The sequence below is a fragment of the Corvus hawaiiensis genome, chromosome 2 (assembly GCF_020740725.1).
Source record: "Corvus hawaiiensis isolate bCorHaw1 chromosome 2, bCorHaw1.pri.cur, whole genome shotgun sequence".
NCBI lineage: Eukaryota > Metazoa > Chordata > Aves > Passeriformes > Corvidae > Corvus > Corvus hawaiiensis.
Window position 1 is genome coordinate 72163506 of NC_063214.1, and position 27500 is coordinate 72191005.

General features: G+C 39.2%; 1 protein-coding gene across 22 annotated transcripts in view; it reads left to right on the forward strand.

Moving 5' to 3' along the window:
- Window positions 1-27500, forward strand: part of LMO7 (LIM domain 7) — a 132008-nt gene that overhangs the window by 59395 nt on the left and 45113 nt on the right. The window contains exon 1 of one of the 22 annotated variants that reach the window (XM_048295614.1): window positions 21234-21307. The exons of the other annotated variants lie outside the window; for them this stretch is intronic. The gene's annotated coding sequence lies outside the window, so the exon portion shown is untranslated. Of the gene's footprint in view, window positions 1-21233; window positions 21308-27500 lie in introns of those variants that run through there. 22 annotated transcript variants of the gene reach the window in all.

A 27500-nucleotide genomic window follows, 5' to 3' on the forward strand; every position in this document is an offset into this window, starting at 1 on the left:
TCTGGGCTAGAGTCAAAAGAGCTGCCAGCCATACAACTGTGTTCTTGTGATTTGTTTCAGTATGAGTTTGCTTCTCCACACATTATATATCATATGACAGTCCCACAGTGTGTATTAAATGCTTACAGAGTAATTCAAAACTTCTCTATCTGAGCACGCTGTAAAGTGGTGTCCTAACTATATGAGCCCTTTTGATGTATTTAGGAGGTTGGAGAGGGATGGGAGGGAAATTTTATTCCAAGAAATAAAGGAAATAAGTTACACGAAGATAACTCTCTCCATTGAGAAGTTAATTATAGAAATAATTTGATTACCCAGAGGATAAACTATTCCTCAGAGGATTTTCAGACAGATTTATATGTGTGTCAGGAGAGAAATGCTGTCTGATCTGGAATTTTATCTGATGTGTCTTTTTATTATTTAATAGAAATACATAATTTCATACATTCAAGAGGAATTACCAGTGTCTTCAAAACTTGTAGGATGCCAGTTCTCAGAAAAGGGGTGCTATTTGATGTCTTGCTTTTTTGTTATCCTCTGCTAACTCTAGTTTCATAATTAGTAGTAAATAATATCTTGTCACAAAAAAGGAAAACATTTTACCTGCTGACCAATTTAAAACATTTCATTTAACTTTTGGATTTCTAACATTCCTAAGCAAATGCATTTTGCTGCTATATCACCTGAGGCTAATTGCCCACATCTTAAAGCACCTGTGATATGTTGTATGGGATAACACTACCGTGTGCCTCAAGCAGTGTGTATTTTGACACCACAAGAGGACTGCTGTGTTCTGCTGTTGCACCACTCTTAGCACATGTTTTTTTATCTACCCAAAATAGATTAAATAAACTGGTGCTTAGAAAAGTCAGCTTAACAGGCTGCGATGGCAGAGAATAGGGTGCTGGTAGGACACATGCATGGACTGTCAGGTATGACAAAGGTGCTTGATTTGCCTTGGATACGGAAAATTGGTCAGAGGAAGGTACCATTAAAAGGGTGGGTCTGCTTCTGCTGCTAAGGAGGACACGAGAGTTGTCATCTTATGTAAGAGCAAAACCAGTCTTTCACACTATCTGGGAGGTTGCATCTCTGTCCCTCTCGCACTTGTTTAATTGATCTGACTCCTCTGGTGCTGGGAAGGTCCTCAGGAGGCACATTTACCTTTTGAGGTGGATGAGCTCTGTGAAGTTGTGTTCCATGTGCCTCTCCTGTCTCTGCTGCCTGGCAGTTGTGTGGTATCCCCTTTTTACCTTGTGGGATGTCATATGCCCTCAGGCTTTTGGCATCTTGGACTGCCATCCTGTCCCACCTGGGCAGGCTCCCTTCCCAGCAGGAAAAGTTATTTTCTCCCTGTGCTTTATTTCTGAGCATGCTTGCTGCCTTTCACTGTACCTTTGCTGATAGCACTCTGTCTAATCAACACCACCGCAAAGCCATTCAGAGATACCAAATGCTGTATGTGGTGCAGTGTTCTTGTGCCACCTGAGTTAAGGTAAAGACCCTCTGTTCCTCATGAACAGAATCTGTTCTGAGAAAATAATTTTTCTATCTGGTGAGCAGGCTACAACTTTCACTTGTATTTTGTTTTCTCTTGCAACTGAGATGATGCACAGGCATGATGTGAAACCCTCCTCAATAATTACTAGAAGTAATCTGGGACAGGAGACTCAAGAATCCTCTTACATACCCAGACCTTTAGTTCCAAGTGATTATGTGATTATTTTTTTTGCAAAGAAAAAGCTCCTTAAAATTTTATTGTTTAGAAGTTTGTGTGAAAAAGGCTGGCTAAAATTACTGGTTGCTGCTCTAAGCCTTGCAAACTTTGTGCTTTGCCAGATCAGCAAGATTAGTAGTTGGGTGGTGTGGAAAAATGGTCCTGGCATGGATGGTTTCTTTTCTGCCAGTGAAAATGGGAGTGTGGATTAAAGTCTGAGATTTATAGCTCAGTCTTTCTGTAAATCTGCAGAAGTTATTGCTTAGTGGTATAGTACAGCAATATGTCATGTGTTCCAAGAAGGATCATCCAGATGGACTTATTCCTCACATACCCAGTCATATGCTTATCTCTTGTTCAGTGGCTAGTTATTTGTGTAAATGCATATGTCCGTCTTCAGTTCTTTCAGTATATTTGATTTTTTTCGGCCTACGATTTTATTATTTCTAATTGGAGATGTTGTTTTAAAATCCAGCAGTTAGTGAAGGTTTTGTAATTTATTTATACTAATGCAAGACTGTCTTAATACTTCATTTGATTCTTTTTTGGTTCTGTCAAAGTAAGAATGTAATACAAGCTTAGTGACTCTCAGTTGTCAGCATGGTTACTATTTAAAAATGTTAAGCACTTCCTTACCCAGCTCTTTAGGGGTGACACACCCAGTTGTTCCCAGCTGTGGAAGGGTTCTTAATAAAATCATACCATGGAGTTAAAAGGGAGAGTTCACATAGGCAGACACCAAACTTCAGTTCTGATGGAGTTTGTTGTCCCAGTTATGCATTTTAAAGGAGGCAGCCTGAACACTCAGACTGAGCGTGTAAACTCGAATTTGTCTTTGAAGCAAATTAATTCTTCTACATGAAAATATTTGTAAGTCTGTAAAACGAGGTATCCAGTTAAAGAATCTCATTAAATTCTAATAATAAATCCAAACAATGGTGGCTTAATCGATTAAAATATTAAACTAAGGAGAAAAAAATAAAATTCACTGCAATATCCTAAATAGCAAACTGTTTTTAAAGCTACCACAGCCCCTGAGTTCTGATGTTGAAGTTTTACCATACTGATGTCATTTTTCAATAATAGAGCAAATTAAAATACTTGGCTTCTGTTAATATTATTACTACATTGTTATATTTAGAGTATGTCCTGAATGAAACTCAAAAACTGAGACCCCACCTGGAGCACTGTGTCCAGATCTGAGGCACCCACCATAGGAAGGATGTGGACCTGCTGGAGTGACTCCAGAGGAGGGCCATGAAGATGAACAGGGAGCACCTCTTGTATGAAGACAGGCTGAGAGAGCTGGGGTTGTTCAGGCTGGAGAAGAGAAGGCTCCAAGGAGACCTTCCAGCACCTAAAAGGGGCCTAAAAGAAAGATGATGTCACAAAGATGCATAGAATAAGACAAAGGGTAATGGTTTTAAACTGAAAGAGGGTGGGTTTAGTTTTAGATATTGTGAGGAAATTCTTTACTGTGAGGGTGGTGTGGCACTGGACTAGATTCTCCAGTGAAGCTGTGGATGCTCCATCCCTGTAAGTGTTTGAGGTCAGGTTGGATGGGGCTTTGAGCAACCTGGTCTGTGTGGAAAGTGTCCCTGTCCATGGCAGAAGGGTTGGAACTAGATGATCTTTAAGATCCCTTCCAACCCAAACTATTCTGTGATTATTTCCCAAGATACTTTCAGCTATCTCATCACCTTGCAGAACTTGGTATTTGGATAAGACCTTCATCTTTTTGCCTGCACTTTTTCTACATATTCATTATCAATCTTGTAATGTGTTAGTTGTATAAAGCAAACAGAAAACACTGTTGGAGAAGTTTTGCTGAAGTGGGGCTGAGTGCATACATGAGATGAAATAACAGAGCTCTGATTTTGGCCGTGACATTTCAAAATTTTGGGTAGTTTTTAACTTAGTCCATTTAATGTTTCTTTAGCATAGTCTTTTTTTATTATTTTCTAAATCAAAAAAGCAGTCCTGGACAACTTAAAATGCCATGCTTTCTGTAACATAAAGCTCTATATAACTAAAGCCAACCGGACAGAAGTAACAACTGTTATATGTTGTATTCATCCTTGTGTTCCTGCATTTCAGCTGAGCTTTTGAGACAGGCTCTCTATTTCAGTTCAGAGATAACACTTTCTGAATTTAAAATACCACCAAAAACAGTTGTTCAGAGAATAGATGCTCTCATAATAAAGCCTGAGAAAATTAAATAGTTGCTGTGTGATATGGCTGTAAACACATATTCTGCACCTCTTGTTCCATTTGGATCAGGGTATATTTCATGTGGTGTTCTTCTGATTATATAAGAGTGAACTGTTACACCAGCCTTAAGTATTTTAAGCATATGTACAGAATTACTACCTTGCATATCACAACTCTTGTCTCTTATTAAGAAACCATCTCCTTTTAGGGGTTGTAGGAAGGGAAGCCTTCTAGCAGTGACTTAAGCCAAACAGAGTGCCCTGTAGTACCTGTCTTTATGCTGTAATTTAAGTTACAGTACTGCCAGTGCTTCCTTTCAGTGATGAAATTGCCTCATTTGGCCTTTTGGATGCAGCCACTAACTGTGCAGGTCTAATACGATTCCTAAAAATAAGAGTGAAACAGTAGCAGATAGCTGCAAGCAGGTGTAACTTCTTCCAGTGCCAAGTTTAGTCCCTTAGCAAATTTCTGGTTTTGTGGTAGGAAGTAACTGCATTCTATTTCATTATATAGTAGATACAGATATATATAGTATAGATATACAGTGAATCAGAAAATATTCTTTTTTAACAGTAACTGATGTTTCTTATGACTTGAATGTTCTTCCTGTCTAGTCCTGGGGAATACGCTGCATTTCCTGATTCCACTTGTGTTTCCTGCTCAGGGTGCTTTCTTTTGCAGAGTAAACAAAGGCAAAGTGAAATTTCTGTTCTATGGGATGTGTGTTAACACTGTTGGGCAGACTACTGAAGAAAGCAATCTACATAGAAATTCCTGAAAAAAATATCTTTTTGAGTGGAAAACTGTTGTCAGGGCTCTTGGAAATTGTTTTTTGGAGAGCTTTAATTGTAAAAGCAATACCACATCTCAGTCTTTGGAGGAATTTTTTAGGTTTGCTTTACTAGTATCACTCAACTCTTTAAATCGTTTGGCAACTGGGCCGCCTGAAAGCTTGAGGCGTGATGATGAGACACTCGTTTGGGACTTGTATCCTGTTTTGTCCTTCAGGAACAACTGTCGTATTTTGTTCAAAGGAGACAAAGTCAAATATCCTGAAAACTTTTACTTAGAAAAAAAAAAAAAACCAAAACCCCCAAAACAAATAAAAGAACAAACAAACAAAACCCCGAACAATCAAAACAAAAAGACAACTATGAAAGAGAGAGAATGCAGGTCAATTTTCGGACAAGTAGTTCAGAACTGGTGTTTACTGTCGATAATTCTGAATTCATGGTCTACTTCCATATTTAATATATTTGCCTACTTACTATATCATCTTAAAATCTTTATTTGCTCAAGAATTTAATGCTTATAATAAGAGGATATGATGGAGCTGAACCTGAATTTGCTGTCCTGATTTTTCCAAGAAATATGCATTTTAATGTGTTAAAAACTTATTTTCTAATTTGAGCTCAAAATTAAAAAAAAAACCAACCCAAAGCACTCAAACACACAACATGGAACCACCCTTTCCTGCCTTTTTATTTTGTGTGGAATAGAAAGTTGTGAGTTGGATGAAAGCCAAGTGCTTCAGTGCACGAAGTATGAAAATGATTGGACTTAAACTTGTACCTGTGTAAATTCTCTTGCTTACACCTATGTGACTGAAAAGTCAATCATCCCAAAGGCTTCAGCATTTTAGAAACTATCTTTGAATTCAAGCTGAGATGAAGCAAATAAGAGACAGCTTTTTTTGTGAGTCTTGAAAACTGAAATGGAAACCGTTTAACCAAAATTTAATTAGGACAATGGATAAGGCTTTTTCCCCATTTATATTCAGGGAAATAATATTTTTTATACATGTGGTTGTAACAGGCCTTTATTGTGGTAACTAAGTTTCCTAGTGACATTCCCTTGAAATGGAAAAGTGCAGCACCCTCACTTCAGATTGACTCTTGAACTATTTCTACAACTTAGTAAGTGTGTAAATTCTCTTTTTGCTATGGGCATTGCCAAAGAAATGTATTTGCTTCCTGGGTATAGCCATATTCTAAATATCAAAATTGCTGTATTTATTTTTTTTTAATGATATAACTAATTTCAAGATCAGTCATTTCACATGTTTTACTTTTATTAGCATTTAGGAAAATTATGCAGAGATAAAGGAAAAATTGGTTTTTTCAGTCTTGTGAACTGATGTGCTTAAGTGTAAAATATTCATGCTCATGTCACTAATCTGCATAAACTGAAAATCATTCCAGTAAAAACATTGTAGGCAATAAAATATGTTCCAGACTTTGGACTATACCTGCTCGAAATTTACCTCCAACTCTTCAGTGTAAAGTCTATAAAGTGTTGGGTGTGGTGCTATTTAATACGTCTGCTTTATTTTCTGGTCATTATGAATAATATTTGAGATAGACCACTTTTGCTGTTGAGTAATTTAACAGTTAATAATTTACACTTCCTTTATGAGATTATACTTTTGATAGTGTTTGCTTTTACTATTCACCTATTTTGTGAAGATGATTCTGCTATAAGAATGAAGTACTCTGGAGTTCTGTACCTCTACCTACAAGTGTACAGGAGGAGTTTGAACAATTTGGAAAAACAATACATTTAGCATATGTTAGTTGTATCAGGAGCAATTCATGTATTTCTAGTGACACAGATCCATAGCCTTATATTGGAATTCAGATAGTTCTGCTACAGAAGTGAATGATTTGCTGAATAAGTTTGCAGTAGCTTTCTGCTGAATGGTGTTGGTTTGTTCCAAGTCCTCATTTTTTATCCTGTTACATTTTAAAAGTATCTGTGGAATAACTTGTTTTCTGTTGGGGGGGTGCGCTACAAAACCATTATTACTGAAAGCTTTTACAATGCTTTTTCAATGTTTGTTTGTGTTAAGAGAAGTGTCTCTAACATTTTAGGATTCCCATGGGAATCCATCCAATTCTTAAATACCTGTATTCATTTTAATCCCCTAACTTCCCAGGATTAAATGCAGTTTATAAAAAAATGTATGAGAGTGAGGACAACATTTTTGATGAGTAGCACTGAGTACCTTACAAAAGAAGGTAAAGAGAAAGCCTGCATTTTTTGGTGGTGGTTCTTTTTTCCTCCATACAAAAAAATGTTTGTGTCTGATGTTGGAAGTTGAATGACTTAGAATAAGCGCGTGTTAGTTAATATCAATTACACAGAAACATGTATGCCAGTTCACTATTCTAAATTGTATTTTACTGCTAAATTGCTAAAGTTCAGTTAGTTTTTCTGCAGACAACTCAACAGGAAGAGCTTCTATATTTAAATAGTGGGGGAAGCTGAGTTCTTGAAGTTTTCCATGGATACAGGAGTTTGCCAGTTAACCATACTCTGTAAATAGAGAAAGTAAAGCTGAACAGTGTATTGACAGTTTTTGATCCTACTTCATACAAAACCCTAGTTTTGGCCATTTTTATTCCTGAGCTTTCAGAGATTTCAGTTCTAATTATTATTACTGCTTAATTGGATCCTTTAAAGTGACATTAATACCTTTTTTTTTTTGCTGTGAATGCTACAGACTGCAATTGGCAATGAAATAACAAATATTCTTATAAACTGCATTTCCAGAGGATTGCAGGGTTGTTTTCATGTCGTCACTGAAACCAGTTAAATAAAATAATGTCTCACCACATGGTTAGATGATAAGAAGGGGTGGAGGGTTGGAAATAAAGAGACCTATGTAGCAGCCAATCTTAACCACACAAAGGCATGTTTCTTTTAAATGACAGAGATCTGTTGTTTTAAGAAACAAAAGGAAAAACCCCCACAACAACAAAAGAAAACCCATTTGGAGAACTGTTCTCCAGACTGAACAAGCTGAGTGATCAAGCTCAGGATCTCCAGCCCTGACCATCCTGGTGATCTCCACTCAGTTTGCTCCAGTTTATTAATGTCTTTCCTGTACCGTGAGACACCAAACTGGAGACAGCAGCATTACAGAGGTGGCAGAAAAAGTGCTGAGGAAGGGGGGAGCAATGAGGTCTGTCAGCCTTCTGGCCACGCTCCATTTTGCACGGCCATGCACTATTTCATACAGCCCTGGGTGCTGTAGGCCAGTGTTGCCAGAATTGGCTTCTGGCTGAGGTTTGGCCCGGCAGGACTGCCAGGTCCACTTCCCCACCCCACTCTGCAGCTACAGGAATTAGGTCCATCCAGGGGGCAGGACTTGAACTTTGTGCTTATTGAATGTCATATGGGGTTCCAGCAGAGCCAGTCCTCCTGACAGCCCCGCCTTCCAGCGTATGTGTCCCCTCCCTACAATTCCATCTGCCTGGGGAGGGAGAGTAGTATCAGAACCTGACTCAGAAAACAAAATTTTGAAAGCTGCTGCAGCTGGTTTCTAGGACTAGAGTAAGAAGGTTGACTAATGCTGATGATATTTTCTCTTTCCTTTCCCTTCTAGAAAAAATGTCCTGCAAATGTAAACACGCACACACCTTTGAACCCAGTATGTACAGATATGCATCAACTGACGTGGATTCCAGTGCGTTATATGATAAAATATTTAACTGGGGCGGGGAAAGGGAGTCCAAGTTCAAAATACTTCTGCTCTTGCAAAGGCTATTAAATTACAGACAGCCACTTGTTCCCTGTGAATAACCACTGAAATACGCTTGTCAGATTTATGATGCAGTAATGTATTCTTTTTAACTCTGTGACCTGATGTTGTAAGATGCCCTCAACTGTGATAATTTTCGGGGGTGAGTGATGTACTGGGTAAAGCACTAGCTAAAAATGCCTGAGTTAACAGAAGGCACAGTTTATTTATGTGTGGTTTGACTTGAAGCTGTGATGTATTTTGAGCATGGAACTGTGCAGTTAGAGAATTACTGTACAATTCCACAAACTAATCCTAATCTGTCCAAATATACCAGTGTTAACTACTCTTGTAAACAGCTTTTAGTAGTAGTTTTTGGGTTATTTTTTTTCAGAAACTGTGGGGTTTTTTATGTATAAAATAGAAGGAAATTCGGGTTACTTAACTGAGAACAGGAAAATCAGAACAATTTCAATTTTGTGTATGAAATGATGAGTTCTGGAATAGCTACTACTGCTCAGGCCTGAGATAATGGGGTCAGAAATTTTGTGAAGGCATCTGTTCAGTTTTCAGTGCTAGTCAAAAAAACCCAAACAAAGAAAAGTACGACCAACCAAGCAAAAAAAGAAAAGGACCCAACCTGACCCCAGAAAAAAGTACTAGGAATAGGGAAAACAATAGCACTGTGCTGTGCTGCTTTGGTTAATCTGGCATTTGCTGGTGTTGTAATACCATATGAAGCTTTGGACTTGGATCATTTTCCCTTTTGTCACTTTCTCACTTCTGCAAACTCCCCCAAAAGCAGATCTATGAAACTGGAATATCTTCATCCTCATGGCATCTCTCTGACTAAAAGTAGTAATAGCTTCCCCTTCAGGTTTAGTTAGGCCCACTGAGAGTCCTGAGCCTGAAAGAGAGATGATGGACAAAGGGGAGAGCGGGACAAATAAGCAAGCTTAAAACAAAGAAACAAACAAAACCCCCCTAGCAGATGACATGGACAAGTGATTCAACTGGTCACTGCATGCCATGTTACATGAATAGTCAATGAACCAAAGCAAGGGGCAGTAGGCTTCCTTGCCAACCAGTGCTGTGGATGATAAAAGTTTACCTGCGTTCAAGGGATAGTGGAGAAGTTTAAAGAAGGGAAATCTTTTAAGGGTTGCTTAGTATGTAGAAACCACATCTAGCTTGGAGAGTCCACAAAGGAGAAGCATCTTTCCTGCTCTATTTTTACTCTTCCTTAGGCAGCCACTTGGTTTTTGATCTGGCCCCATGTGGATGTTCCTGTGTGTGGTTTTGAAAAGGTTGCATGCAGTAAAAGCTGCTTTTAACTTCTGTACCTCTATGAAAAACTCCAAGAAGCAAAATTAAGGAAAAAATCAAACACAAATCTTATGGAAGCAAGTAATTTGATTTGATAAATCAATCAAGCAATCTGCCATTTTTAAGCTTTAGCAAATATGGAACACTGTATGTACAGCTCTCTGAAAAGATTAATAAAATCATCATAGGTATCTTAATCCAGACCAGTATCTGACTATTTCTATACGTAACCAGGTTGTGCAATCACAGGGAAAAATTGTTATCATTAATTATTAGCAATTTAACATATGATAGTTTTTCATTAAGCCATTGGAAATTTCATGAAAAGCTTCAGAAGAATAGTGAATAAGAAATGGCTGAAAGTCTCTTGAAAAAAGATGGTACATATATTTGCCTATGCTATATTCAGCATCGTTACTTAAAAGCTACTTTTGCTCTCAAAAGATCAGTTAATTTAAGAGGTTTTGTTACTGATTTTGGTATGGGAAGTGTAACTGTAAAATCACACATCAGATGGTTATGTTGAAGGCACACCCACACAGGTTGAATAAGCACAGAATAAGATGCTTTGGTAATGATACTCCTCTGCTGTGCTTGTCCTGCAAAACCCTCTCTCTCTCTGTGCAGAACATTTTATTCTTTGAAATCTGAGCTCACCTCTGGTATTGAATGTTGGCTGCTGTTGAGAAATCATACAAAAGTCAGCCAGTGCTGGTGGTTTAGTAGTATTTGCCATTTCATTGTGATATTTTTATTCCTTCAAGAGGAACAGAATCTCTTGCAAGATGATAATTTTCTTTTTATAAACAACATTTTGTCTTTCTGAAACATTTTCCTCTTTGAGCTGTAAACAAAATCCTTAGTTTAATTCCATTTTCTCTAATACTGCTTGAATAATTTGTGAATGTATTCAACAAGCTAGTTTGATAAATAACTTATACAGAAATCCCTAATTATCCAGGTATGTAGTCAGTCTGGCATTGGGATCATGACCTAAATGACGTGACTGCATTTGTAAATTACTTCTATTTTTTGTTCAGTATTTGTTTTCATTGCTAGGATAAGATTTAAATCTACAAATCCAGGGAATGGTGGCACTGAACAGCACGAATCTGCATGCCTGAGTTTTGCTTGCTTGGGTACCATGTGAGCAATGGGTGCCCAGCAGCTGCTCTCAGTATGCACAAGGCTGCCAGCCCAAGAGGACTAAGGCAGGTGCTCCGTGCTTGTGCTTTGTCAGGTGTCTGCTGAAGTTGCTTGTTAAACTTCCTTCCTTTAATGGACAGCATGAGTTTTATCAGGAGAAAAGCTGCAATGAAGGACTCATACTTGGTTTTCTCAGAAAGTATTTAGACAATGGGGCATTGCAGTGAAAGGTCAGACAAGTGGGAAAAAGGGAAGTTGCACCCTCAGTCTGCAGATGACACCAAGCTGGGTGGGAGCATTGATCTGTGGAGGGCAGAAAGGCTCTACAGAGGCATCTGGACAGGCTGGATGGATGGGCTGAGGCCAGCTGGATGAGGTTCAACAAGGTGAAGTGCCAGGTCCTGCTCTTGGGTCTCAACATTCAATGCTAGGGAAGAGTGGCTGGAAAGCCGCCCAGCGGAAAAGGACCTGGGGGTGCTGGTTGACAGCCAGCTGAACATGAGCCAGCATGTGCTCAGGTGGCCAAGAAGGCCAATGGCATCCTGGCCTGTACCAGCAAGAGTGTGGCCAGCAGGGCCAGGCAGTGATTGTCCCCCTGTACTAAGCACTGGTGAGGCCATTTTAAATCCTGTGCTCAGTTTTGGGCTCCTCACTACGAGACAGACATTGAGGTGCTGGAGTGTGCCCAGACAAGGGCAGCAAAGCCTGGTGAAGGGTCTGGAGCACAAGTCTGATGAGGAGCAGCTGAGGGAGCTGGGATTGTTTAGCCTGGTGAAGAGGAGGCTCAGGAAGGACCTTATGGTTCTCCACAACTACCTGAAAGAAAGTTGTAGCCAGGTGGGGGTCAGCCTCTTCTCCAAAGTAACAAGTGACTAAGGCTAAGAAGAAATGGCCTCAAATTGTGCTAAATGGCCAGTCAATTGTGCAGTTTAGAGTTGGGTATTAGGAAAATTTTTTTTAGTTAAACACTTGCGAAGCATTGGAACAGGCTGTCCAGGGCAGTGGTAGAGTCACCATCCCTGGAGATACTTACGAGACTTGTAGATGCGGCACTTGGGCACATGGTTTAGTGGTGAGCTTAGCAGTGCTGAGTTAATGGTCAGACTCAATGATCTTAAAGGTCTTTTTCAACCTAAACAATTCTATGATTATATCTTAAATAGGATTCAGGAGAGATGGAGAAACAGTGAACTGGAAATTTCTTCTTGTCACCTGTTGCCCAAGAATGTGTTTGTGTGGTTACCGTAATTTAAAAATTACTTATTACTGTCTAATCAGTCAGAGGGGGAAAGAGTGAGAGAGAAGAAGCTTGCTTTCATCTCCCAGGGCAGGAATCTTTTTGATGGACATGTACCGAAGGCACGTGTACATTACTTATAGAAGGAGCTTTTGTTTGCAGAATTTTTGTCAGGAAAGCAAATATGTTCAAGCTCCTAGAAACTGTTTGGTCAAGCTTTATTGCATGTAGGTTTTGGCATTCAACATTTAATGGAACATGTTACTGTTATTTGTGCATCTGTAGTCACAGGAGAGATTGTCCTGCTTAAAAGCTAAAGTAAGCAGAAGTGAACACGGTGGAAGAAAACTACTAAACTTTGGAGGTTTTTTCCTACCTTCACCCATGAGAGAGTACTCCAGCTAATTAGTTCAGGTTGCTTCAACTCTTGGTAATGTGACTTCTTTGTTGATGCAATTTTAAATTATGAATATTCCTTTCAGTTTCAAAACTAGTGTATTGAGATTTTTAATTTTTTTTTTTTTACTTTACCAGTAAAAAACTCCATAATCTGCTTTTACTGTAAATGAAGAGGAGGTAGCATCTGTTTGGTTTCTAGTTCCTTCTAGGTTATAGGTAGTCTGTGTGCCACCGCTGCTATTTGGAATAGCCCTCTGATAACTCTTCAGCTAATTTGGGATACCTGGTAAAGATGCTTTCCCACTGTTTTCATTCTCTATTGCTCAGATGTCTCTGCCAGGCAACTCGCAAAACAAACAGCAACACCGGGTCAGCTTCAAAGAGTGCACACTTTGAAGTAGAAAGCAGATGACAGTTATGAAAGGTTAGTCTTTAGTGGTATTACAAAAGGTAGCTGTATAGGCTTCCATGCATTTGCTTATTAAAGTGTGTAATGTCCCAATCCTTATGTACAAAAAAATAATTAGTAATTCTTAGAAAACATTATTTTGTACTTTCCCTAGTGGTAGAGGATACAGGAGAGATTAGCTTATGGCCTGAATTTGAAAGTGTGTGACTCTTATTAAAGTGATGGCCAACACAGCAAGATACAGGAACAAAGAGAAGAGACAAACTGGGTATAGATGGTCAACTTAACAGTTTTAGAAGAGAGAGGGCAGCAAAAGTTGTCTCATTAAATAAACAGGTTGCAGTCAATTCTGATCTTTGTGCCTGCAATAAAATTAATAATTACCTAAGAGAGTAAATAGTGTGATATTGTGTTCACTGGATAATTATATGTCTAATTTTTCATAGAGAATTGCTTTTTGTTTTGACTAAAGCTATATTACCACTAGTGGTTCTCCCTGGCCAGTCTTCAACTTGTGAAAGAACTTTGGCAAGCCTTGCTTTTACTCATGAAACACAGGATACTCTATGCAAGCTAAAATTAGCAAAAATAAAAGCCTTTATGAAGGAAGTAGAATTTAAAAACAATTTTTATTTCTGTAAGTTGCTCTGTAATCATGATTGTGTTAGTGAACTTATTTTTGAGGGGAATTGGTATGACACTCAAAATGAGTGCATATGAGATTTTACAAATTGAAAATCAGCACAGACTTAATCTAAATGTGCATTTATGTATTTTAAATGGCCTGTTTACTTCACATCCAATCTGTTGATTTCTATGCTATCAGCATTCATCAATTTCAATGTCACTGCTTAAAAGGAGAAGGAATTTGGGAGTGCATATGAGATGAGAGTTCATTTTTTCATCTTTGCAAAGAATGACATCTCTGTGTTTTTATTTTATTATTCTTTTCCTGGTGGCTTTGCTTTTGAAAGATTACATGGTTTTTGTTGGTAACTTTATTATGCAAAAAAAAGTTCAAATATATTTACCTGCGTACCTATCCTGTGTCAGGGTTTTTCCTTCAGGGCCTTAAGTAATAACTATGTTACTTTTAATAATATTTCAAGTAATTACATGTTTGACATTCTGTCTGGAGTTCATGCAACAGTTTTGAATTTTTTTTTCCTAGCAGAAGCTTCCACAGATTTTTTCCTAGCTGAAAAAAACTTGGGGTGCATATTTCACATGTATTCAATATGCTGTTTTCTAAGGGAAGAGCTTTCAATGCAGTGGGGCAGAAGGCTTCATATTTATCTTCTTTCTCTTTGAGCAGTAAATATCTGACTATTGGAGCAGTTCTGAATCAGCGTCTCTCAATAATTTAGTGTCCAACAGATGGCTGGTTTGTTATATCGTGAACTGCTTTTGATAGTACTTATTTCCATCACTAAAGATGATGCTTGCATAACTTTCACTGCAGTATAAGCTATTTTTTGAGTATCTTAGGAAACCTGTGCACTGTCCTACTCTGCCATAAATGCATTTCCTTGATGACGAAGATTGTTGTATGTCTTTGTAGCTTCACTTGCTAAAAAAAAATCTGCAAAAGGGATTTCTATTAAATTTATTTTAAAATATATTACTGTAGCAGGTTAAGTGGACCACTAACTGCATCTACATTGAAATGGAGAGAGGATAATATATTAAGAGCACTCCAGCTATGTTTTCATGGCCTTTTCCACCTGTCTAACTTCATGCAGTAAGCAAGTGGTAGCCTATCTCAAGATGCTTTCAGTATTGTGTGGATGATGTGGTCAACAGTTTGCAGTCTGACAACCAAACTTGATGATAATGCTCAAGCTTATCATCCATGTGTACTATCTGTGGGTCAAAGGGTGAAGGTATGCTCGTCCTGCTCCTTTCTCCTGTACTTTCTAGTGGTTACCTTCCTGTCAAGGAATAGCTGGGTTTCGCTGCAATTTGGCAACCTATTCCTAAGCCATCAGCAGAGACTGCTGTATCCTGTCCTCATTGGAGGATACTATTGGGTATTCCTCCACCACAATGAGTTAATTTCTTCTTGTAGGTCTGTTAGCCTGGAGGCGAAAAGGAGGGGAGATCTTGGTAATTATTCTGTCTCACTGTTGCAAGATGCACGTTGGTGATGAGACCACTGAGATGACTTTTTGTGTTATTTTTCTGCAATTGTAGTTTGTTTCAGGTAGAATTAAGTCTAATCAAGAGGAGAAACATCCCATTAATTTTATTGAACTGCCTTTTAATTTTTCATCTTGTCTAGATTATCAGTCTTAATTGCAGGATGATGGTAAAGTCTTGGCTTTTCACTGAATTGTAAAACTATGAATATAGTGACAGCACTGTTGCTGTTGGGATTTCTGAATAAAAAAGGGCCAAAAACTTGAGATCAAAAGGAATACTTCCATAGACAATTCCAAGGTAGCAGGTCTGGATGTAGCAGTTGCTAATGCAGCATGCATACTGTCCCATGGCAAGCTGCAGTTGTAGTAAACTGGTGCCATTGACATACTTTTCAGTTTAACCATTAGTTTGATAAATTTGCAATGATTAAATGCAATAATGATTCTCGTTCATAGGGGTTTTGAGACACACTTAGTTTTCAAAAGCTGTGGATTCCTAGATGAGAGTCTCAAGGTTTTTGTTAATCTTTTCTTGGTGAAAAAGAGTGCCTATTTTTCTTGTAGAAGTCGTGAGGATTGTTGGACAAAGAATTTGTAGAATAATCCCGTCAAGAGCCTGAGGGTTTGTGTTATTTTGGCTCTGTGGTTTGACTGACTTCAGGGAAGGATAGCTTACAAACCACCATGTGTGTTCTTAAGGAGCCCTTCTCCAGTGCTTCATCTGGCTGTACAGCTGGTGAAATTCTGCAGATGGCTAACTGTAATTCCCAAGACTTGATGCATGTAGTATCTTCTTTCTCGTGAGAAGGAAGGTTCCTAATTTAGCATTTACTCATGCACTCATTAAAGATGTTGGGAATATTGCCATGGCCTCACTTGGAGCAGAATCGGATCATTTTGTTCCACTCATTCCCTACCAGCAGACTTAGTTGTAATAGCTTGTTGGAGAGTTTTGGTGATGTCTTAATTGGTGTATTAAGCTTTTTTTTCCCTCAGTCATCAGTTTTGTGGTACAAATTACATACTTCATGAGTACTGGTGAAAGAGAGGTGTGAGATCATCTGTAGTTCCCTGGCTAGGATTGTTTTCCCATATCATTAATTTTCTTCAAGTTTTTATTCTCAGACTCCTCTAACTTTACAACAGAAACTCCTGAGTGACTAATAGCACATTTGGTTTCAGTTGGGATGCTCAGAATGAATTAAACTCTCCAACTTCAGAGGTATATGGTCAGACTAGCTAAACTTTTCTCCTCCCCCCACCCCTCTTTTTTTTGCCTCCCACACAAGTTTTCTAACATTCTGGCACGGCAAGTATTTGGACTTTTACCCATTCTCTCACTTTACAGTAAAGAAGCATTCATTTTTCCAACATTAAAAACTTGGCCAGAAAACCTGGCCCAAAAACCTTAATGTTTTGAGCAAACGTTTAAAAATACCCTCTGACTTAGCTGCTCCAAGTAGCCTTAAATCACTGTTTTCTTTTGGGGTGGAAAAATTGTTTTTCACCCCAAAAAAGCTAATTGAAAAAGGTAATATTTATCCAGTATTATTGATAGCAACAAATTGAATTTAGATATTTCGAATGTTATAGAAATAAACCTGAAGCCATAAGAAACCTGAATCAGAATAGCTGAATCCTTAAGGAACTCCCTTACTTGTGGATGTTGCAGGAGCTGAGGATGGGAGGTGAGAATTGCAGGAAATATGGAAAATTATATATACTTGTCTTAGATCTTGTCTGTTCCCTAAAACAAAAGGGCACATTTTTCCTTAATTGTACTACACTTGGTGAATTCTACTTGATTTTTGTATCCTGTTTTTGGTTTAAATTGTGCTGCTGCTTCTCACCATGTCTTCTGGGAGAGCTGGTTCAAGGGAATACATCTTCTTTCAGTATTCTTTTCTGTTAACCTTGCACAGATTAATATTCGACTTTGCATTATTTGAGGAGCTATTTCCTGGCTCTAAATATGTTTTTACAAGTGCAGGCAGATTAAGAAACATAGGAAATAATAAAGTTCAGTTGTATCTGCATATCTCATTCCTTTTGGACATATTTGATCCCCTTAAGTTAATAGAGAACCGACTTTAACAGGGAGAAGTCAGGCTCAGTCTGTGTTTCATACTCCTGTGCTCTGTGCGATGAGTGATGATGTTGTGCTCTGTGTTGCTAGGGTAACACAAAGAAACACAGAGAAAATACGGCAAAATTCCAAAAAGGAAGCATTATAATCTTTCTCAGTGCTTCTTATTTGCTCGTGAAATATTTTGCCAGAATATTACTGAGAAAACCCAGTAGTTCTTTAAAGCTTTTAGTCCGAAGTGTAGAGACTAAACAAAATGATTCAGTCATGCAGTAGTGATTTACTTCTACTTAAGGACAAATGCAGTGTTACTTTAACTTGTTTCCAAAATCTTTATCATGGACTAAGCTGTTCTTACCTTCTGCCTCCATTTCTTTGTCTTCGCTCTGTCTATCTTTATCAGAATCTAAATCTCTAAATCTAATTTTTTTTTTCAAAGTCCTAGCTCCAAAATCTGTGCTTTTAGTAATCTGCCTTTAAACTGCGAAACAAAAAGTATTTGTTCTTTAACACTAAAACAGAAGTTTTGAATGAAAAGAGGATCTGGCCTATAGACTGCCCCTATTCTCTGTCCTCCTGTGCAACAGTTTGGCCAGCACTACATTGGAATTGCTCTAGAGGAAAAAATGAGCCATTGGAAATCTGTGAAGTGATTCCCAGGTGCTGTAAATTCCATGTATCCCCAAAATTCAGGGGGTCTGCCTCTTCTCCAGAAGATATAACTATCCCTCATGCATATACCTGGCATTTATGGGTCTTGGCTGTCCTGAGGAGAGGATGGCTGGAGTGGACTGAATCCTGGATTACTTTTATGGGCCAAGAATAGGGCATCTGTAGCTTCTGCTGGTAACTCTGAGTCACCTCTGTGCTGAATTGTTCTCTGAGTATGTGTTATAACAACAGCAGCTGAGCAGATGTCTATTTGGACTGGTGAAACTGGATGTTAGGATAAGTGTGAACATAGCAATACCCAGTACAAGTTACTGTCAGTCATCTTTTTTTCTTCATCAGAGGACAAGTTCATTGCCAAGTATCTGATAAATATTATGTAGCAGAGACTTGGGTTCTGGGGGGTTTTTTTTGCATACCCTGAGAACTGAGTAAACCTTGCTTTTGGTGTTGTAAGTTGTGCTAAACAGTTTTGCTTTTACACGAAGCACTTATGCATCACTGCCTGTTTGCTTGACACGAGGACAACAAAGGATTACATCTACTGGATCTTTCCCTGGGCATGGACTAAGGGAGGAGACTGAACGAAGGAGGTCGTTGGGGTGGTTTTTGTCCTCCCTGTATAGAGAGGCTATAAAAAATATTTCTCTCTGAGTAAGCAATGTTGTATAACCTGCCAAATCCTGGCTCTTCCCAAGGGACCACCTCTGAATGCTTTATCCAAATTGAGCAACTGTGTTAATCCTGGGGGTTGAGTGTAAGAGTGTGCACATAGGCAGTTGTTAGAAGTAGTTGGTAGATGGAAAACTTTTTACCCTAACTTACCTTGCAGTAACTTTTTTATCCATACCTGGAGTTTGTGCAGACGTGTCTCATCAAGGCTTGGTGGGAATTAATGGGGTCAGTATTGAGGGCTATTCTAAAAAATTACCTCTGGTATGTGTGTGTGGAAAGAGGGGATGTTGGAATATTCCAGTTAGGTGTGAGAGTTGGGAGTAAAGAAGACAATGGTTTTGGAAATACTTAATAATGGCAAAGAGGCATTGAGCAGTAGAGAAAATGAGTTTTGGTCATGTCTTGAAAAAAAATGCTGTGAGTTGCCATGGTTGCTGCAGCTTAGCTGAAGCAAATAATAGACTTTATACTTTTTTTTTTTTTTTTAATAATGCTCTTGAACTATTTTTGAGCAAGCTACCAACTGCAGTTTTTTGTGATTTTGAATATATTTCTAAAAACTTACTTGATTTCACTTAATTGTCTAATTTGATACTTATTTTTCAGCGACTCCCCAGATTTACCAACTATTTGTTTTGGAAAGATTGTTAGAAAAACTGTATGTTCCCCATCTTGACTTCTCTTCAAATTAATCTACAAAATTTATACAATATGGTCTATATTTGTGTGGGAGAATGAAAGTCAAGGATCTTTAAAACTAATGCAAGAGAAGTTAATGTAGATAGTGATCCTGATGATCAACAGGATGAGCTCAAGTGTGTTGATTCTTGAGGTACCAGGAAGGAAAAAGGTAGAAGGGGGTAACATTTAATGTAATCATTGTGCAAAAGTCAACTGAAATATGTACAGGTTTTTAGAAAAGAAAAAAGGCAGCAGTGAGATAAAAGGAGAGATTCAACAAAATCATATACTTCCAAATTTTAAGTAGCAAAACTTGGGAAGATATAAAAACCTATCGCATATGTAAGTACTGATATTATAGCTATCTATCAATTTTTCTAAAATACTGTGTGTATAAAAGTGCTTATTTTTCTTGAGAAGGAATTAATTTCACCTCTGAAATTAAAAAGTCCTCTTGAGCATGAACAAAGTGGTTTGAGAACTCTTTAACACACTGTGTGAGCTGAGAGTCAGCTGCACAACTTCTAGTACTTTGTGCAGAGAGTCCATCTTTTCTCATAAAAGTCAGTGGGTGTTCTTATGCTTCTTGGCCGAAGTGTATGGCATGTGACACATGTGAGTAGATTTCAGAAATAAAATGCCTGCTGTTTATTTTTCTGTAGGTGTCAGTCTAGATCTGGAAATGAAAGTACCCAGTACACGTTGGGGAAGCATTCTAGTTTTGTCCTGGAAAACGAGATACACAGTTTAATTGCCTGTAATTAGTGAAGCTGCTGAGTTTTTAGAGGGGGTTAGGAATGGAGGAAGAAAAAGACACAAAAAGGGACAAATCAACAAATCTACATTAATTATTATAAATTTTAGAACCATTTATTTTGGAAAAGGCCTCAGAGATCATCCAGGCCAACTTTAATTTTTTTTAATAGAGATTAATATTTGAACAGGAAGATGCAGGATCCTATCAGCCTCATTTTTGTTGCAGCAACAACTTGCAGGGAGTGTTCCATACCACTTGCCCTCCTCACCCCTCAGACAAGAGCCAAGGAGTGCTCAGGTTATCATCAAGGCTCTTCTGCTTGTTCTTCTGGGGGGTTTATTTTTAATTTTTATTTGACAGGCGTGCCTTCTTCCCTACAGGATGCTAGTTTTCTCTTTGGGAGAACCTCTAGATTAGACTGGAACATGAGGAAGCTGGCAGAGATAGACCACCCAGGGAGGGGTCGGAAAAGAGTGTGAGGAAATGGATAATGTTACAGTCTGGTGACTTGCCAGGGTTGATGCACTTTTCTAGAAGGGCCTGTTTTTGTTTTGATAAAGAGATTTCAGAATGGCATGGAGGCATAATGGGTGAGATCAGCAAGGAAGCACTGTGTTCAAGAGGCAGTGGGAGAAGACAGGCTCTGAAGCCATGGATGGTCATGTGTTCCCAGGGAGGGTGTTGGCTGGCTCTGTTCCCTCTCTGCCTTTCCCTTCTTGAGCATCTCTCCTCCACCCCTCAGCATTAGTAGGCAGGGGTGCGGGGTGGAGACAGGCTGCTCATTCATCAGGGCCCATGGAGCTCCTTGCTGTCAGCCAGGGGTTCTGTAGGGGCACGGAGAAATGCCTTCTGCTGTCATTTTATACCTGACTCTCTGTGCTGTTATGATGTGAGTGGCATTGAGTTCAGTGGATGTGTTGCTATGGAAAACGTATGTGCTTTTTATAGTCAAATAGAAAGGTGTGTTTCCAAAAGCTGTTCTCTAACTCTGCAGCCATAGCCTGGCTGGTTTATTTCCAGCATTCTCAACTGTGGCTCTCAGGGTTGAATATCGATTTGCTAAGAATCCAAGTGCTGGAGGAATGTCCTCATGTTTCTGTACCCATGCAGCAACCACATCTTCCATTGGAGCCTTTCTATTCTCAGCAGCATGTGGGAATTCAGTGAAATACGATAACAGCAATATTAATAGCAGCTGAGTAGGTGGCCAAAGAGGTTGAAATTTAGCACAAGCCTGCTGCTAGTTGGACAGGCAGCACTCTTCTCCTGCGCAGCAATACCCGGCGGGGGTGCAGGAGCCCTTCAAATCCTCCAACATCTTCCTCAGAATCGTAAGTGAAGCTGGCCAGTGTAGGGCTGGAGAGCCAGGAGCTCGGCAAGGAGCTGGGGAGTGGGCTTTTCTGCAGTCTGCTGATCTGCTCCAGCTCCCAGGCCAGGGTATGGCTCTTCCAAATCCTTCAAAGGGCATCTTGGAGGTGTGACTGCTGCCTTGATGGATGGAAGCGCCAAGGGAGGACACCAATACTTCTTTTTAAACAGCAATCTCTTCAAGTCCTGTGTTTGTGAGATCTGTAGTTCAGAGGAAGGGACAGAAAACAGGGTTGGCAGCTGTTGGGGTTTCTGAAGTATTCATCACCAAGGGATGGGTTTGGCACTGGGCAGGGAGCATTTGTCACTGGCACATTCCTTTCTATCAGTGGGAGTGTCTCTGTTCCTTCTTTCTCCCTGTAAATGGGTTCAGATTGGTCTTATCTTTTTGGAGAGGACCACATGTATTCTTGGCAGCTAACCCTCATTTTAGGTAGGAGGAATCTCTGTTCAAACTTGCTTCTTTGTTTGTTGGTTTTGTTTGTTTTTTCTTTTTTTAATCTTTGATTGATAACTATATTTAAATATGTTTCTATATGAGAAACAGACCCTTCTCTGAATGGGATGTTGTAAAATAGTCTTCCAGAATTTTGTTCAGACTTCTGGTATCTTGGATGTGGTCTTGAGCTCCACATTGTTCTTCCTGGAAAATAATAAAGTGAAATGTTAAAGTAGATTTGGCATTGTGAGTTGCTTGTTGCTGGAATTTAATACATATTGGGATGTGGGGAAACAAAACCATATAATGTGTCAGAAAAATAAAACCCAAACTATTGAGTTTATTGTTTAAAAGTTTTGAAACAAGTCAAAAATAAATGTAGCTTCTTAAAATGCACTGCTCTTTTGTATGGAGGCACTGGAGAGGTGTCTGTAAGTGTCAGTGGATATATTTTATAATTGGTTAAAGTCTAGTTCATGAATTCTTAAAAGTACTGTGGCCTGCTAGCTCCTCTAAGGTGTGTGATTGTCTACTTTTTTTTTTCTTTTAAAATGCCCCAAAATTCATTAAAATAATCCCAACAAGCTTTCCTCACTCCTTAAAAATAGGAAGCAGAGAGCACCTCTGTCTTGGGGTCATCACACAGGGGCTCTCACGGTTCTGGTGTCTGGAGCAGAGTCCTCCTCCACCAAGCCCGCTGCCTGTGCCCTTGCAGCAACATATCTCTGCCACAGTGCTGGTGCAATTGCTTGTATGAGCATGGTCTAAAACAGACCAGCAAGCTAATTTGGGGGTTGAAAATGTATAGTAGGAAAAATCCACAGAAACAGGTGTAGCCCTCCGGCAGCATAGAACCACAGTGTGATTCAGGGTTGTGTTGGCATAACTGTGGGGGCAGCAAAGAGGAGTGGCTGAATGGGAGAGGAGGACCCGGAAATCCTTAAGCTAGAACTGCTGCCAAAGCCTTTGTGTTGTCAGGCCAGGGCCTTGGTGACTAATTTTGCTGTTTAACCTTGAGCAAACAGTGGAGCTGAGAATAAATTCCTTGAGCTGTGGCTCAGCGTGCTGATCTGCTGTGTCACTTTGCTTTATTCTTGTAGAGTGGTCTTTGTTAGAGAAACATCTGTTGGTCTCTGCTGGCTGGGAATAAGTGATGTTTGTCAATGTGTGTTGTGCTCAAATGCAGCAGAGGTAGTTTGTCTCTAAGCATATCACGCACTAGCAAGTGAGAGCTATTCCTGTCCCATTCATCTTTTTTCTATTTCTTCAAGGATTGACGTAGATGAGATGATTTACACAGAAGGTATTATTTCTCCACAGGTGGTTATTTCACGTCTTTTTTCATCAGTGTTCAACTCGGATTTATGTGGTTGTGCTTCACAATTACTATTATAATATCCCCCACGTGTTGTTATCTCGTGGCCTTTAGACTTTCATGAGGTGTTTGGGAGATCTTTTCCAGGGTGGCTAATCTTGAAGTTGTATGTAAACTTTTATTAATGCCACTGCCAGCAATTCAGGTTCACACTTTGTGAATTAGGATTCTACCTTTACAGTTTTGAGACCTCTTTGTTAGCTGGAATTTGGTATTGAGGTCAGCATAGGTAGATTGGTGTTTTATTTTTCTTTTAAGCTTCAGAATGAAGGCTTAAATGCTGAGACTGTGGCAGGAGCAATGAAGTATTTATAATAAAATTCTTCCTCCAAGATCTTAACTGCTCTAATTAGAGACTTTCTTTGCTTAGTTCAGACTTCTTTAGCAAAGTTTTACTGTTAACAAAGGAGATATAAAAAAAACCTCTGGGAAGACAGAGAAGTTAATGTTTAAAAATACACAAAGTGATTTAGTAAGTAGTGTTGCATTGTCATGTGGAGAGGAACTGAATTCTTTCAGCAGATTAGTTTTAAGATGCAGCATTGGCTGTGCCTGCCTGAGCAAAGCAGCAGCCCACCTAAAACTTTCAGCATAAAGGTATTCACCTATTCAAACCAGAAATTGGGTTACACCGACTATTTTCATTAAGAATATGGTTGGCATCAACTAGGCTCTGTGAAAACTTCAGATGAAAACAGGAAAAAGGAGACTTCTTTCACAGTAACCAAATGTAGGGTCGGCATTAATTTGCACTGATGAAGATACTTTAGCCAGTGAGCTACCCCTTCATTTCCTAAAATAGTTGTTGTATGAGAAATGTCTCTACAAGCAGTTGTGTGTGCACTTCAGTGCTGCAGACTTATGTTCAAAATAAGGTTATAAGTGTCCAGGAGTGTTTAAAAAGCTTAAAAGCTACATTGCTGAAGTTCATGTACTCCATCTTCTAAATGGTTTATTCAAATACAGTGTGAGAAACTGAGTGTGTGAGCCCTGTGTATTTAGAGCCAGGATTGCAAAGGGGAGTGGAACAGAGAGCAGGAACTGTTAGATAACAGTTTGTCAGAAAAGTTGTAGGGTCATGCCTCCTCTTCCAGCAGCAAAGAATTTGCTATGCTTGAGGTTGGTGCTTCTATCTTATCCCCTCCTATGAACCATAGTTGTTCAGAGTTATACACAAGACCCCAGATGAAATATTTGCATAGATTGCACAGTAATTACATTTTTATAGCACTTCATGAGGAACTTCTGCATAGCAGAATTATTCCATTTTGTGTTTTTGTTTACTACAATTGAGTTAAAAGCCTTGTTTATTTTCTGTTTTGATGCTCACAGGAAAAAGCAATTCCTCCTAAAAGCTCTTCAGTTTGTATCACACTTCTGACCAATAGATATTTTAAATGGAGTGTCCTGGAAGGGAATTGGGCAATGGCATGTGCAACTAAACACAGATAAGCTTGGACAGGTTGTACATAGAAAAGGCTCTAAAGGCTCTTATTTCACTTGGAGAATGTTACCAAGTGGATCCAAACTACATCTTCTGCAAGTTGCATGCCTCAGAAAAGATGTAGCTGTGAAATTTGTAGGTCAAAAATGACTTTTAAGACCTTTTAGTAAGGTAACAACATTGCTTCTTTAATCAGAATTTCTTTTTGACAAAAAAAAAATATATATACCTGTCATTTAACACAGATTCTAGGGCAGTACATTCATAATTCAGAATCATCCTTTTCCTTGGTTAAGTACCATGAAATAATTACTACGTGCATATAAATGAGGAACAGTGTTCTAGATCAGCAGGGCTTCTCTTGGTTTTCTTCTCCTCTTCGGCTGAGACTATGTCTATTACGACAAGTTGTTGAAAAGGTTTACAAACCAAGAGATGCAGTTCAGAGAAGGAGAGTAGTAATGTAAGTGAAGAAACTTCATGAATGAAGAGTAAACAACTTGTCTTTTTGCCTCTGTTGTTAGCAGAGTAAACAGGAATGAAGCAGGGTTTGTCATTCGAGTCTGTGAAATATCTCCCTGCCTGCATTTTTGGTCTCAAACAGACTCATTTACCTGGATGTCCTAAGTTTTGTGTTGGTTTTAGGCCAATTACACAGACCTAGTGTATTTATGGTTATTCCAGTAAAGAAAATATATTGAAAATAAAGACAACTGAATATTCCTCCTGTTGCAAAACAGTTGACTGAAATTATCCCAGAGAACTCAAGGAAAGCAGAAGTGGACATCATTGTGTTCAGTCATATAGCTTGTGTCTATGCGAAGGCTGGCAACCTTTTGGATACATGCTCCTGACAGCTAAGGGCAGAGTTTCTCACTCCTTATTAGGCTGCTGAAGTTGGGGAGCAAACTTTAAGGCATCCTTAGCAAGGGCTTCTGCTTTTATAATTGCAAACAAAAGCAGAAATTCTGCTAACAAAAGGCATTGAGGGTAAAGAATGCAAACCTTTAAAATGCTCTCCACTGGGTATGAGAAGTGTAATGTTGATATAAGAATGGTTTTCCATTCTCTGCTTGGTAAATCATCCTGTGGCACCTTAGGCCACAGCTATGGTGTGCTCTGGAACATGGACACTGGCAAAAAAATTAGCCTACTGAAAAAAAAGGGAATTTTTTTTCTTCAAAAATAGTCTGTAGTGAATAATGAATAGCAATCCGTTTTGGAACGGATTAAAAAACAAGCAAAAAAGTGTAAATATTTCACATTAAAGGAGAAGGGTTCCTCCTTATCAGTAGGAAAGAGATCACTGGCTACAAAGCCAGAAGCATCTCTGGCATGAGATACTAAGGGAGCTGCAGGCAAGGACTGTGCAGGTCAGACCCCTTTCAGGACTTTGTGTTCCTGATAGCCTGATTTCTTTATGGTGTGGGGATGGACAAGGCAATTACAGCCGCGGAGTGGGAGTGGGTGCTCTCAAAATAGGAAGAAAGAGCAGGAGGGATGGTCCATGTCCCTGACGGTTGTCACGTCTCATTGACTATTCCATTTCCGTGAAGAGTGATGCTTAGGCTGACCGGGCCCTGTCCTCATTACACTAACTCGTAACTGTTTCCTAAATAGTTTATTCTACTTTTTTTTCCTGTAACCTTTAACTAGTGTGTTCCTAGACAGGCAGAAACAGAATAGGTACCTTGATACATTATTGGTCTGACATGTTATCGAGCTCTGAATAGGTTTTTCTGCTGCTGTATGTGAAGTCTCTGCTTTTCTGTTTGAATCTCTTCACTGTGCTGTGTGTGAAGTTTGCAGCCAAACCAGATCCAAACCAAAGTGTGGGGCAGGTGAAAAGTTGTTTTGGTGTATTTAAGCCATTTGCTCTTCCATAACTGCTGGCACTGCAGGCCGCAATGTTGTTCAACAACTGTCTGCAGTCTAGCCCTGAATATTTACACCTGAGGACTAGGTCTGGGGACTAGGGGGCTTTCGGAGCCTCCCATTTGAGAAGTTTCTACTTCTTGTTCTTAAAATGAGAGTGGGAACACTATGACTGTCTATTGGTGCACTTCCCAGGTGTGCTACAGACTGGTTCCCTAAGGTTAGTGATTGCATGTGTATTTAGTGTTTTTTGAAAAACACGTATTTATAGAAAAGAGCCCATCCTTTCAGCCTTGCATCATCTCTCTCCAGATATCCCAGTTTCAGTTTCTCATTTTTTGGTCTGAAAAGCTTACTCGTGGCTAAAGTATTCTCTGTTGTCTGAGGCAAATACTTCAGAAAACAATACAATCAGGAAAATAGTTACAATTGAATCTCCTTTCATATGGAATTAAAAATCTGAGATTGTTCAGGCTAGAAAAGAGAAGGCCCAAGAGAGACCTTGTAGCAGCCTTCCAGCAGCTAAAACAGCCTCAAGCTAAAAGCTTGAGAGGGACTTTTTCCAGGGACATGTAGTGATAGGACCAAGGGGGAATGACTAAACTGAGAGGGTCAGTTTAGATTGGATATTGGGAAGAAATTCTCTGCTCTGAGGGTGGGGAGGCACTGGCATGGATTATGTAGAGAAGTGGTAGATGCCCCATCCCTGTAAGTGTTCCAAGGCCAGGTTGGATGGGGCTCTGAGCAACGTGGTCTACTGGGAGGTGTCCCTGTCCTTGGCAGAGGGGTTGGAAGTAGATGATCTTTAAGGTCCCTTCCAACCCAAACCATTCTATGATTCTGTTATCTGCCTGGCTAATAGAGGCTGTATTTCCCAAAGTCAACAGCTTGTTTTCTACTTCTATTTTGTTGGTAACTAAATGAGAGCCAATTAAGGAAGCCTAGAGCCTTCCTGTGTACCCCTCAAAACAGAAACTGTAGTACATTGGCCAGTTTATTACTTTACGTGTAAAAATTGAAATA